Source organism: Biomphalaria glabrata, chromosome 9 (genome assembly GCF_947242115.1).
Source record: "Biomphalaria glabrata chromosome 9, xgBioGlab47.1, whole genome shotgun sequence".
Lineage (NCBI taxonomy): Eukaryota > Metazoa > Mollusca > Gastropoda > Planorbidae > Biomphalaria > Biomphalaria glabrata.
In genome coordinates this window covers 19,678,917-19,694,696 of record NC_074719.1, presented here as the reverse complement: position 1 = coordinate 19,694,696, position 15,780 = coordinate 19,678,917, and the positions used below count along the sequence as shown (strand labels likewise).

The 15,780-nt window shown below is 37.8% G+C and overlaps 1 protein-coding gene and 1 non-coding gene across 2 annotated transcripts in view; one reads left to right on the top strand and one right to left on the bottom strand.

Annotated features, from left to right (window-relative positions):
• Nucleotides 1–6,324: 6,324 nt before the first annotated feature.
• Trnai-aau (transfer RNA isoleucine (anticodon AAU)) lies at nt 6,325–6,398 on the bottom strand. The gene has a single exon. It is a non-coding gene; the product is annotated as a tRNA-Ile (tRNA).
• Nucleotides 6,399–15,129: 8,731 nt separating this feature from the next.
• LOC106065936 (barH-like 2 homeobox protein) overlaps nt 15,130–15,780 on the top strand; it is a 28,830-nt gene continuing 28,179 nt past the window's right edge. Inside the window, exon 1 of the mRNA XM_056040454.1 lies at nt 15,130–15,605. The gene's annotated coding sequence lies outside the window, so the exon portion shown is untranslated. The remainder of the gene's footprint in view (nt 15,606–15,780) is intronic.

Below are 15,780 nucleotides of genomic sequence, written 5' to 3'. Positions count from 1 at the left end.
CAAAATCTCGTGGATCCATCTTTCTTCTTTACCAAGACGATGGGTGAACACCATGGACTGCTGGATGGTTCAACAACCCCTTGCTGCCTCATTCGTTCTATGATGTCCATAGCTTCTTGGTGTTTTGCCAGCGGCAGGCGACGTGGTTGCTGTCGGATAGGTCTAGTGTTTCCTGTGTCTATTCGATGCTGGATTAGATTTGTCCGCCCAAAGTCCATTTCATCAGATAGCAATATGTCAGAAAACTCTCTGAGGAATTGTTCTGCTTTGGTGTACTGTTCTTTTGACAAGATCGTTTTGACTTCTGTCAGAAGTTTAGTAACCTGCGGTTCACTGGACTCGAGTCTTTCTTCGGAGTTTTCACTGCTACAGTTTCTTATCATCTCAAGAGCATGGCAACCAGCGATGGTGCTACCTTCCCGCAAATATTTCTCTACTGTAGCGATGTTCATAATTCTTATGGGTACCTTTTGGTCTTCCCCAATCGTGACTAGTGTCTTTCCTACTGCTATCCCGTTGTGGATGGTGTCCAAGCTTTCTACCAGCGCTGTTCCTGTCTTGGGATAGCCGTCCTCAATTTTACCCCAAATGATCATTTCAGACTTCGCAGGCAAGGTTGTATTTTCTACCAACTTAATCCTTCTGACTCGGTCATCTTCTTCATTCTCGTCGCCAAGCAAGGGTACTTCGAGATCCCCACATTGTAAAGTGCCTCCGCCGATATTTAAGGAAAAGCCATATTTCAGCATGAAGTCGAGCCCTATTATGCAGTCATCTGTGACGTCAGCAATCAGGAATTCGTGTTTGAATGACTGATTTCCGATCTCGACTGTTATGTCGATCAGGCCTTTTATGGGCATCAGTTCTCCACTGGCTGTTTTCAACTAGTAGGCCCTAACTGGCGTTTTCTTGCTACTGTCCACTTTATCTGACCGGATGACTGATCGTGAGGCACCAGTGTCTAGGAGGAAGCGATAGTTTTGACATCCAATTTTTCCGATGATTTTCAGACTCTTACTCTGCCCTAGCACGGCGACCGGGATGATGGTTGCAGGGGCTCTCATTGTCTGTGCCGCCGGGTTCCGCCCCTTGAAGCCGGCGCGTGCTAGTTTCCCTGGTAGCCCCGGGAGCTTGGTCGTGCATACCTTTCTGATCTGTAATGGGTCCCGGTTTGTGGAAATCTTCTAGTGCAGCTTCTTTGTATATGACCGAGTTCACCACAATTCCAGCATCGTACAGGAACCCTAGGTTGATTTTCTGGTATCTGGTTTGTTCGTCGTTCATCTAGTGCCTCTGTCACCACCCTTCTAACAAGTTGTTCGAATTCTTCCTCTTTGACTTCCAACCTTCGGCCTTGATGAGCGTTCCCAGATGCGTCTCTAGCGGCTTCATATGAGAGAGCGTATACGAGGGCTTCACTTGCCTTACGTCTACCACTAACTCTGGTGGCTTTCTTCAACTCGGGGTCTCGAAGCGCATCAATGAATGAGTCTGTGATAATGACTCCCAGAAAATCTTGTGATGCTGTTGGGTATGCCAGATGTGCGAGACGTTCGATGTCTGTCTCTAGCTCCTGTAGTGTTTCATCGGGGCGCTGTAGTCGGGTCTTTAGTTGCACACGATAAACTTCTTGCAGATGTTCATCCCCGTATCGGAGTTCCATAGCCTGGACAAGGGCGGTAAAGTCTTGTTGGTTCGGTAGAGACTGTAGCAATTCGGAGGCTTTTCCTCTTAGGGATAACACAAGGGCTGTCGCTTTCTCCTCCTCGCTGTTCCATTTGTTAACTTTGGCTGCTGCGTCAAATTGCTTCTTGTACACGGACCAGGACACGGAACCATCAAACACGGGGGGCTTCATTTTTCCGGAGACTTCAGGTACAAATGACGTCACATCTGCTTCCGGTACATTAGTGTGCTTGCGTTGGACTTGTATCTTCATTTCGTCGATGGCCTTCTCCACTGCGTCGACCCTCTGGTTCATCTGCTCGTCAATGTTAGTGATTCTCTCCTCCACAGCATGAATGCGTTGGTTCATTGCCAATAACTCCGATTTGATTCCCGAGTCCATCGTGTCTATCTTGTAATTGGTGTTTCCTAGCTCCTCACGAACCGCTGCCATCTGTTCCTTCTTGCTACTGGCGATCTCTTCTCGCAAATCCGGTTCGACTTCAAAAAGATATGTGTCCGGATCTTCCCCTTCTTCCACAATGTCTTCTCGAAGGCGTGCTTGTAAGGTTTCTTTATTTCCGCTCGTCTTCAGATCTCGATTACGGAGCTCTTGCCTAAGTTCCTTCACAAGGAGTTGGTCTAGCGTTTTCGTAGTAGCCATTGCAGATCCCACTTCTGACACCAGTGTTACGTATCTCTCTATCCAGGCTCTCTGCAAACTGCACCTTACACCACCAACTTAAAGAACTTGACAACTCTGTGCTTCAAAATAACGTAATGGTTTAATGTCGATAAATAACAGCCAATACTGTACAATTGGCAGCACGTAACACAAGACTGTACAAATATCTATCCGCCGTATCAACTCTTGCACTGGTCTCTCTGTCTCGCCTCGGACTGGTACTAAGCTGTTGTAACGAACTGTAGATCGGGAAGTTGTGACTGACTGGTCTCTGATACCTTCGCTCTTTATATAGGGTCCCTACTGGCCTTCTCGAACCAGACAGAACGCCGCTCGACGTTTCTAGGTGGTCAGATGACTACAACTCTCGTGACGCTCCTGAGCTCTGTTCACAACGTCGATCCTTCCCGGACCGCCGTCGATCCTTCCCGAACCGCCGTGTTGACACTCGTCTCGGCTGACCATCGTAGCTCGTCACGGTTGACCGCTCGTCTAGCGCTGGCCTGGGGCGATTTGCGTCGGCTGACTACACACACACCACTACCCCCATTTGTGCCACCACCAGGTTTATAACAATAGTAACAGACACGGGAGGCTATTTAATAAGGCAAATGACTATTTACCATATTTTCAACACATTTATGCAAACGGTTTTAGATTTTTTGTCATTTTTTTTATTACAATAGTATTTCCAAGAAAGTTCTGTCATAATACATGTTATCTCTGTATGTCTATCTATCTATCTATCTATAGGTATCTATCTATCTATCTATCTATCTATCTATCTATCCTAGCATAATTAAACGATACTAATAATGTTTATGTTTAACAGCTGCACTGCAGTCTGCCTGGCCAAAGTAATGTAGAACTCTGAAACTGAAGATAACTTTAAATCTTACGCTGCCATCCATTTCCATTTCTAGTTGCTAAAAGTTCAAGTCTGCCATAAGGTGTTTGAAAAAATGTACGTGAATATTTAAGAAAAAAAAATATTAGTTTTTTTTTTTTTTTAAATGAATTCGATGGGGGCCGCCTCTGTGTTTGTGTAACTACACAAACTCTCTTTGTAATCTTTTTTTTAAGAGAATAGTTTATTTGTGTTTATATAGAGAGGATGTAACGGATGATGGAGAGACAATATCAGAGAGGGGGAGAGAAAATGAAATAATGAGTGAGAGATGGGGGAGAGAATGCACGAGAATGTAATAAAGAGAGAGAAAGAGAGTGGTAGGTAGGGCTCAGAAATTAATACTAGTAATGAGAAGAAGAGTAGATAAAAGAGTGACAGACAGAGAGAGAGGGAGAGAGAAAGAAAGAGAAAAAGAAAGAGAAAAAGAGAGAATAGTGTTCTATGAGAGAAAGAATGAGAAAAAGAAAGTGAGAAAAGAAAGAGAGAGAGAAAAAGAAAGAAAGAAAGAGAGAAAAAGAAAGAAAGAGAGAGAGAGAAAAAAAGAAAGACAGAGAGAGAGAGGGAGAGAGAAAGAAAGAGAGAGAAAAAAAAGAGAAAAAGAGAGAATAGTGTTCTATGAGAGAAAGAATGAGAGAAATATAAGTGAAAAAAAGAAAGAGAGAGAGAAAAAAAAGAGAGAGAGAAAAAGAAAGAAAGACAGATAAAAAGAAAGAAAGAGAGAGAGAGAAAAAGAAAGAAAGAGAGAGAGAGAAAAAGAAAGAAAGAGAGAGAAAAAGAAAGAGAGAGGAAAAGAAAGAAAGAGAGAGAGAAAGAAAGATAGAGAGAAAAAGAAAGAAAGAAAGAGAGAGAAAAAAAGAAAGAAAGAGAGAGAGAGAAAAGAAAGAGAAAATAATGTTCTTTGAGAGAAAAAGAAAGGGAGAAAAAGAGAGAGAGAAAAAGAAAGAAAGAGAGAAAAAGAAAGAAAGAAAGAGAGAAAAAGAAAGAAAGAGAGAGAGAGAAAAAGAAGGAAAGACACAGAGAGAAGGAGTGAGGAAAAAAGAGAGAGAAAAAAAAAAGAGAATAGTGTTCTATGAGAGAAAGAATGAGAGAAAAAGAAAGTGAGAAAAGAAAGAAAGAGAGAAAAAGAAAGAGAGAAAGAAAAAGAAAGAGAGAAAAAGAAAGAAAGAGAGAAAAAGAAAGAAAGAGATAGAGAGAAAAAGAAAGAAAGAGAGAGAAAAAGAAAGAGAGAGAAAAAGAAAGAAAGAGAGAGAGAAAGAAAGAAAGAAATAGAGAGAGAAAGAAAGAAAGAGAGAAAAAGAAAGAAAGAGAGAGAAAAAGAAAGAAAGAGAGAGAGAAAAAGAAAGAAAGAGAGAGAGAGAGAGAGAAAAGGAAGAGAAAATATTTTCTTTGAGAGAAAAAGAAAGGGAGAAAAAGAAAGAGAGAGAAAAAGAAAGAAAGAGAGAAAAAGAAAGAAAGAGAGAGAGAGACAAAGAGAGTAAGAGAGAGAGAAAAAGAAAGAGAGAGAAAAAAGAAAGAAAGAGAGAGAAAAAGAAAGAAAGAGAGAGAGAAAAGAAAGAAAGAGAGAGAAAAGGAAGGAGAGAGAAAAATAAAGAAAGGGAGAAAAAGAAAGAGAGCGAGAAGTAAAGAGAGAGAAATTAGCCTATAATTTTGTGTAGTCTGATTTGCTAATTATTTTTTCTCTTTCGTGTTCAATTTTAAATGACTGTGTTTCAAGTCACGCGCGTGTGTGTTTGTGTGTGTGTGTTTATTTATTTGTTGTCGAAACATTTTTTAAAATTTTATTTTGATTCCTACGTACCAAGTTAGTGCATCCAGTTAGAATACCGGTATGAGACAAGAGTACAAGTGAAACATATGCCAGCCTCGATCTGGCTCATGGACTATTAATGAGGTCACACAAAGATGAAGACCACAATTCTAAGACGTGTGTACTCGACGTTGGACCGTTGTTTCGCCTACCTTTACATCTGCCATGTTGCTCTTCCACAGGTGCGGGGAGAGGTAGGATAGAAGGGATCACTGGAACATTGCTTGAATGTGCGACAGTGTCTGTTGGGAAATGAACGATTTGGGGACGCCATACAACACTCCGAATGGCTGAACTTTATAACCTTTACAGTTACACTATGAGACATTTTTAAGACATGTTGACTTACTTTACACCAGTGGGCCTAAACCTATTTTGGCCTACCGCCCCCTTTCGTATTGTATCTTTTAAAAAATACGCCAGCGCTATCCCCCACCCCCTTCCACCATCTAATAAAAATACTAAGTGTTAGAAGGCAAATGTGAATACAGTTTTATCTAATTATTTATGTATGTTTGTCCCGAATAATAATCAAAACCTAATTACCAATCTTGATAAATCTTGGCGTAAATGTTCCTTAGATCATGGCGGAGACTGTAGTGTATGTTTAATGTCCCTCCCACACTCCGAGGACACTAAACATAGACAAAAAGTACATAATTGAATCTCAAAAAACGAAACTTTTTAACAATTCGGGTAAACCCGTTTTCTTTGTATTTTATATTGGATACAAAAAGTCGGCTGAAAGGGTAAAACCCATTTTCACAATCTACTTTTATTTTCGTGACAAACATGAAAGACAAAATGTTTAACGAAAATCTAAATCCAATCAGCAAATCAGTAATACCTAGACTTAGATCCGCAGGCCGCGGGTCATATCAAGATACTAAATGCATAAAAGAAAAGGAAAAAATACTAACGATATCGATTATGCAGTCAAAAATAAATTACTTTTTGTTTGTCCAGTAAAACGAGTTGAACTGTTATTTTTCTTTTAAAATACAAATGTACCATCAAATAAAATATTTTTATAAATAAACAATAAATAAAATAAATTGAGTTATTGTTACACAAACTCTTAGCCATATTTCTAGCACGACAAATCTGATGTTGACATTGAATTTTTATAACGCTTTTAATTGTGATTTTATTTCCATTGGGATATTACGAGATGCATATATTGAATTCTTAATGCAACATTATTAAAGACAGAATGCCAGGAAAAACAAATAAACTTAAAATAAAAAAAAACACTGTTGGCCAGTATGGGGATCGAATCCACGACATTCGCGTTATTAGCACGACGCTCTAACCAACTGAGCTAACCGGCCACTTACTAATGTAGTTATCTAGCAACCAAACTTAAGCTGCTAAAGCATTCTTTTGCGTGATCTCCTGAGTGTGTGGCTAGCAGGTCTAGATCTAAATATAAGGCTGTGAGCGGAAGTCGATGCAACCAAGAACTGCTTCTTCTTCTTATAATTGAGATAAGAGTAGAGAATTACCTCCTTTGTTATATATAACAGCCAGAACTTGTCTACAGTTTTGTCTTTCGCTGTGGCCACCATCTGGCTAGATTTAGGCGGGCGACAAACAGGAATCAAGAATTCATCGCACGACCAAAAGGTTACTTCAAATCTCTCGAACCCTAGATTCTAGATGTCATTCAAGTCTAATATGATAGACCTAAACTTCTCTTATACTTTAACACATATTCCAATAGCACATATATTTGAATTAAGTACGTCAGGACTTCTACATTCAAAGATATGAGGTACGGATTTATGTAAAATTTCTTTTGAAACACAAATTCGAAGGTTAATTTTATCAAATAATGACATCAATGGACTATATTATGCATGTTCATGTGTCAAAGTAAAAGAAAAATTATCGTTGCAAAGTGTAGTTCTCAAAATTAGATCTATGTTTCGATCTTGTCTCATATAAACATGGCTATATGACCTAGATCCATGAAATAGGAATACCTTCATAGAGTTGGGCAACTTTTTTTTTTGAGAGTTTTAACCTCGCTTTAGTGCTACATTACATACGTTACTGTTCCACTTAATACCCAAGGAAAATTTATGCCAAGTTTTATTAAGATTGGTCCAACGGTTTAGATTTCTATGCGGACATACACGCATACATACATATATACATACATACATGCATACATATGCCTTACTGTATGCTTTATATTATATTTATAAACATATATCTATATATCTATATCTATATTTATATAGTATATATATATATATATATGTAATAGATATACAGAAATAGATATAGATGTTGTTTTTTTTAGCTTTTAAAAACCTATAAAATAGTAAAAAAGAATAGTAAAATAAAAAAAATAACTACATAATGAGCCATAGGAAGGACAGATAAATATTATACAAATATAAAGATTGTAGATCCATGAATATGGCTAACTGGCCATAGCGTGGGTATAACCGATCAAGTGTATTGGGCCTGGATCCACGTGAAATTTTATTTTGCCTAGAAAATAAAAGTTGAGTGTAAAACTGAGTTTACTCATCTAGTTGACATAATCATCCTTCCATCTTAGCCAAAAGGCCGAGAAGCAATACACATATATACAAAATACTGTAAACAAAAAAAAAAGGTTTTACTCGATTAGTGAAAAGTTTGTTTGTTTTTTTATTCAGATAATTTTTATTTTTAATTTTTACTGACATTCGGATAGACGGATGATTCGCGGCCCGCGAGCCTTAGCTTGAGAATTACTGATCTACTTGATTAAATTTAGTCAAAACATGACAAATATTCCCGTCTTTTTTTTTTTAAATAATTTGGCCACGAAAATAAAAGTAGAGTGTGAAAATGGGTTCAGCCGACATATTCATATCAAGTACTGTTGCAACGGGTTTACCCGATTTTTTAAAAAGTTTCGTTTTTTAATGGTGATAAATTTTTTAGTTTTTTATTTTATTTTTTTTTTTTAAATTTATTTCTAGCGCCTCCCGGTTTTGGGAGGGACACATTAAACATACACTAAGGTCCAAGCCATGATCTAATAAATATTTAAGCCGAGCTTTATCAAGATTGGTCAAACGGTTTTGATTTCTATGCGGAACATACAAAATACATACATATTGTTGTTATTCAATAATATATATATATATATATATATATATATATATATATATATATATGGATAGATATATATATATGGATATATATATATATATATATATATATATATATATATATATATATATAATATATTTAAAAGAGAGAGAGAGTAGATATTTGTAAGTTATCTTAGCCTTCATTGTACAATAACTCATCACGCTTCCGACACCAAAACTTTGATTTCCTCTTGCATATACTTAGAATGCTACTAATGAAATAGTTTTTCGTGTTGACACAGTGATAGTCTCATTTCGTGTCAAGGTATTGCCAGATGTCACCATGGGACTCTTCTCTCTTGTTACTCTCTAGAAATACAGCTATAATATTCCAGATTTGGGCAGGAACGGTGTCGCTATCCTTAGTTGGCTACCCACATATTAGAAAGAAAACTTTGAATCCAAATCCCCACTGCTGACTAAACCCAAAGCACGGAAAGGTTTCGAGAGTCAACCCTGAGAAAAATGAAGAGTCGTTGCCCCTTAGGCAGCTTGCAGCAAACAGTGCTTATATTAAAATTTAGAAAAGTGTTTGTATATAAAAATACATTACTGTCTATATTGTCGTGTGTATTGGTAAAAGGAACTATAATCTAACTAAGAAACAAGCAGTTTTAATATCAGTTAATGTAATTTACATATGTATAGGTAATACATCGTCTACTCGACTTGTATAAATAAATACCGCAAGATTCTATGAAAGGTCATGCAGGGTTAGCCCGAAGATAAGGGCGCCGATTTATATTGAAGGGTGGACAGGGGCGTGAAGGAGTAGCTATAAAACCTATGCAATTTGACGCCACTATGTGAATGCGGCTTTGAGTTTCATGACAGGGGCCCCCATTCGTTCAGGCCTTGCCAAATAGAAGCGAGTGACACTAAAAGGGGTGCTCCTGTCTGGGCTGGTGACAGTGGTAGCAGGGCTACAATTGTGGGACGTGTCGGAGATGATAGTATGGGATGGGGAGGGCTGGGGGTGCACAGACTTCACCTTTATGTTCCTCTCCACCCCACACACTCCACCTTTCTTGTACACAGCTAAGCTTTAAAACTGAAAGTTAATTTTACAAAGCTTATATCAACTCACTCTGTATGTCTGTCTGTCTGGTAAAAAAAAATTGAACACATTGTTTCTCCTACTGCCATTCTTGGAACAAGTTGAAACTTTGCACAATTATTCATTGGCGTAGACAATGCACGAATACAAAAAAAAATTAATTAATCCATTAATTTACTAGCAATTAATTACTTTGTTTAATGCCAATAAGGGAATTTAATCCTTCAATATTCTCAGATATGGGAAATATGTCGGGGTTTTGTCCCCTTAAATAATTGTACACGTTCTAACTCCCACACCCATCCTCGGATCAATTTCTAATTTTAAAACAATTATTTATTGTACCAAACAAAACATAAGTCAATTAAAAAATTAACAAATTAGTTAATTCATTATTGGTAATTAATTATTTTGTTCAGTATCGAAAAAAGAGTAATAGCTTCTACATTCTTGAGAGATATAGCTGTAAGTGTGGAGTTCTATCCCTTAGATAAGCTTTGTTTTTATAAATGGATTTTTAAAATATTTTGCTTGTTTGTCGTATCGACAATGGCAAGGACAGATAGATGGCAAACAGATGCATTTTATTGACATTAAGACCACAATGGCTACCAGAATGCTAGTGATGTACATGGTGAGGGATTATCAAGTCTGTTGTACATTGTGAGGGACTATCAAGTCTGATGTACATGGTGAGGGACTATCAAGTCTGATGTACATGGTGAGGGACTATCAAGTCTTCACGAAGTTCTATGTAGCCAACGTCAAGACCTCTGGCAAAGGTTCTCCTTCTAGTCCTTACTGTATTTGGGGCCAATGATATACACTTGTTTTTCTATTGCCGATGGTTTACAAAGCGGAAGCCAAGCGCTTGATCACTCCATTGTTTCTGGTGGTCCAAATGAAATGGGTACAAAGGCGAAAGCTTGAACATAATAGCTACACTTATCTTTAAGAGTTGTAGCTACATTCATCTCTAAGAGTTGTAGCTACACTCATCTCTAAGAGTTGTAGCTACACTTATCTTTAAGAGTTGTAGCTACATTCATCTCTAAGAGTTGTAGCTACACTCATCTCTAAGAGTTGTAGCTACATTCATCTTTAAGAGTTGTAGCTACATTCATCTTTAAGATTTTTAGCTACATTCATCTCTAAGAGTTGTAGCTACACTTATCTTTAAGAGTTGTAGCTACATTCATCTCTAAGAGTTGTAGCTACACTCATCTTTAAGAGCTGTAGCTACACTCATCTCTAAGAGTTGCAGCTACACTCATCTCTAAGAGTTGTAGCTACACTCATCTCTAAGAGTTGTAGCTACACTCATCTTTAAGAGTTGTAGCTACATTCATCTCTAAGAGTTGTAGCTACACTCATCTTTAAGACTTATCAAAATGTATACATTGAATAACTTTACTATGAATCGGAGGTGACGGCGTAAGAGTCAAAGAAATGTGAAACAAAGACATGTTTTGCTTTTTTTTTTTTAGGGATGGGATGTTTTTTATATGTGTATTGACGTATATATTGTCAATACACTAGCCTAGTATGACCCGCGGCCTGCGGGCCGGATTTATCCTATTTGTCTAAACGTTTTACTTTTTAATAGAGATACATTTAGGTATTTTCTTTTATTTTTAGGGCCCACCGGTTGTGGTAGGACATTTAAGATAGACTATGGTCTCTGCCATGACCTAATGAACAGTTGTGCCATGTTTTATCAAGGTTGGTCAAACGGTTTTGATTTCTATGCGGGATATACATACATACATACATAAATACATACATACGTACATACATACATACATACATACATACATACATACATACATACATACATACATACATACATGCATACATACATACATACATACATACATACATACATACATACATACATACATACATACATACATACATACATACATACGTACGTACGTACGTACATACACACATACATACATACATAAATACATACATACGTACATACATACATACATAAATACATACATACGTACATACGTACATACATACATACATAAATACGTACATACATACATACATACATACATACATACATACGTACATACATACATACATACTATACATACATACATACATACATACATACATACATACATACATACATACATACATACATACTTACATACGTACGTACGTACGTACATACATACATACATACATACATACATACATACATACATACATACATACATACATACATACATACATACGTACATACATACATACATACATACATACATACATACGTACATACATACATACATACATACATACACCTTACTATGACCTAATGAACAGTTGTGCCATGTTTTATCAAGGTTGGTCAAACGGTTTTGATTTCTATGCGGGATATACATACATACATACATAAATACATACATACGTACATACATACATACATACATACATACATACATACATACATACATACATACATACATACATACATACATACGTACGTACGTACGTACGTACGTACGTACATACATACATTCATACATACATACATACATACATACATACATACATACATACATACATACATACATACATACGTACATACATACATACATAAATACATACATACGTACATACGTACATACATACATACATAAATACGTACATACATACATACATACATACGTACATACATACATACATACTATACATACATACATACATACATACATACATACATACATACATACATACATACGTACATACATACATACATACATACATACATACGTACATACATACATACATACATACATACACCTTACTATGACCTAATGAACAGTTGTGCCATGTTTTATCAAGGTTGGTCAAACGGTTTTGATTTCTATGCGGGATATACATACATACATACATAAATACATACATACGTACATACATACATACATACATACATACATACATACATACATACATACATACATACATACATACATACATACATACGTACGTACGTACGTACGTACATACATACATACATACATACATACATACATACATACATACATACATACATACATACATACATACATACATACATACATACATAAATACATACATACGTACATACATACATACATAAATACATACGTACGTACATACATACATACATACATACATACATACATACATACATACATACATACGTACATACATACATACATACTATACATACATACATACATACATACATACATACATACATACATACATACATACATACATACATACTTACATACGTACGTACGTACGTACATACATACATACATACATACATACATACATACATACATACATACATACATACATACATACATGCATACATACATACATACATACATACATACATACATACATACATACATACATACATACATACATACATACATACGTACATACATACATACATACATACATACGTACATACATACATACATACATACATACACCTTACTATGATCTTTATATCTTAGATGTTGTATATACTAGGATGCTATTGTACGTACCATGACCTAAAATGAACATAAATACTAGGGAGGGTCAAAACCAAAAAGCCCAAACTTGAGGTTAACAAGGCATGTGTTTTAAGCACGCTACTCTACGGCAGAGATATATTCTACGGCTGAGGTGCCCAAAATACGGCCTGCGGGAAACATCAAGCCGACGGCGTGGTTCTGTCTGGCCCACCGAAACGTCGTCACAAAGTGTAATAGATCCCCCCCCCCTTTCCATACAAAAAGAGGTGGGAAAATGTAACTTTACCAACGTTAGGGCCCTCACTTTTTGTCTGATGGATTGGTACCATGACCTTTAACATTTGCGTGTTTATGAAACGGGACTTTGAATATAGAATCTCTCATTAAAAGTGGATAGATCTTTAATTTTTTCTGGAGCGTGATAATAAGCCAATATTGTTGTTTTATAAAGACATTTTGGCTGTTTAATAAAACAACATATAAAATGCACTGCATTACAAAACAAATATGACCTCATTCTAGGTCTGAGCTGCAAATAAAAGATTTTTAAACTACGCTTAGAGATTGGAGGATGTATGTAGTAAAGTAAAGTTCCCCTTTTAGACCTTGCGGTCTATAGGGCAGATGATGTAAAGGTCATCTGTTTCTGTGGCCTACGGTTAACGAGGGTGTCATGTGGCCAGCACAACGACCAACCGCCTTTACTTTTCCCCAACTAATGTCAGGTACCCATTAGAGCTGGGTGGACTCAGAGGTGCCCGAAGATCCCGAAATTAAAAATCCCAGTCCTCACCAGAATTCGAACCCCGGTCTCCGGTTAGGAAGACAAGCGCTTTACCGCTCAGCCACCGCGCCTCCTGGAGGATGTAATGTCAAGAAAATAAGTAGGTGGTAAAGCTAGCTACAATGTTGCTCAAAAGTACATTTAGTGTTAGTATCTTTTCGTTGATGTAGCCCGCGACAAGAGTGTTGAAAATTAAAATTGCCCGCAGGCCGAATTACTGTACTACGGTAACTACCTCTGCAAATGAAGAGAGAGAATTCAATTCATTTCACTTACGCTTCCTCTAAAGGATGTTGAAAACACCAAGGCAAGAAAGAGTGTGTAACCCTGAGATACTCGCTCGAGCAGATCTTCCCAGCATCTTTAGACAACATCGTCTGCGCTGACTCCGTCATGTACGCAGAATGGAGGACGAACGTCCTCCTCAATGGGCAATTCGCGACAAGCTCAAGAAAAACTGGTGAACATGTCTGGGAATATTAGCAGGGGACATTGATGTTGAGTACTGGAAAGACGTAGTTACATAGCCCCAGGCCGCACTATAAGGAGAGCGATGGGGAAAAAGAAGGCTGTGGACAGTGAAAAAGCGTTGGCCTCAGCTCTGGAACAAAAGCGTGCCAAACGAAAAAAGGCTGGCTCCTCTACCACCAAAGAGAATGTCATCTTAACCTGCGTGATATGTTTACGGGAATGTCTCCGGGAAAGATGTCCACAGTCACATGAAAAAGTGTTTGGTTCTAATACCGAAAGACTCAAACAAAAACAAACAACTTTATATTTATATATAACGTGTATAAGTAAAATTACAGATGTCCGCTAAAGGAGGCCATGCAATCCTTATTGGGGTCGTGTCCTCCGTACGGCAGGCATTGGCCTAAACGTAACAAACAAAACAAAACAAAACAATATAATATCTAATATCGAAATAGCAGTTAACAATATAACATTGGAACTAAAACACTTTAAAATATAACAATATAGGGAATAAGAATGAATGACCCGAGACAGACAGACTGACAGACAAATGATAGATAGATAGATAGATAGATAGATAGATAGATAGATAGATAGATAGATAGATAGATAGATAGATAACAAAATGATAGATTTACATTATTAAATAAACCAAGCGATAACAATGTGAAGGTTAAAATGAGAAAACTGACACCCTCCTCTGCATTACACCTCCTTGCAGCTCTCCAGCACCCACCACCCTCAGGGCCACCGCCACACTGGCCGACCAGGTCCCCCCCCCCCTCGCTTCACGTCCAATCATCAGCAAGCACTCGACTGGCACCCCCATAAAACCAGCAGCTGAAAATAGACGGGCGATATCAGCCGTAAAACCGGCCCCCTTGTTTCTCCCGAGCCGACGATCGAACTGGCCTGGGGTAGCGCCCTGCTTTCGCCCCGCCCATTTTCACCGTTGTTGACAGCCCGCAATGGCTTGTCAGCCAAACTAGAAGGCGTGGCACATATCGCTTTCCAAAAGTGAAACACACATACACACTGAGAAAAGAACGCACTTTAAAAATGTATAAACTCTTATTTGTATTACTTTTGCTGAGTACTCTTCCATGCTGGATTTCAGAGACTCAGTGACGCGGCCACCCTCACTATAAGTCCCGCATTGTCACAGTGTTCTATTATATTAGGAGACAGTAGGGAGTTGTTGTTTTCTTTATTTCTCCCCACTCCACGCCACACACACACGGAGAAATTTCTCCCACATCTGAATCTCCACACACACATAGACATATTCACGGCACGGAAGAATAGAAAGGAAGGCGAAAGCTCCAATCCGTTTGAACGAATTCCACGTAGGATTTGTATTTTCATGAATAACTTTTTGGCGTGTAATATTTGGACATGAGTAATGTCAGCAATCAGAGTTGACGTCCTTGAACTGCCCGAAGATTTTTGTGTTTAATTGTTTCGTATTAGACAGGATTTTCAGCAAGAGGCAAGGACATATCGCAGCAGAGACATCTAGACCCGCCTTTCTGTTGGTGAGTTGAGAGCTTTCATTACTATGTGGTTGAATGAGATAGGACTAGTCCTGGGCCTGGACCTAGTCTTAGACCTAGACCTAGTCTTAGATCTAGTCCTAGACCTACATCTACACCTAGACCTAGACTTAGTTAGACCTACATCTACACCTAGACCTAGATTTAGTTAGACCTA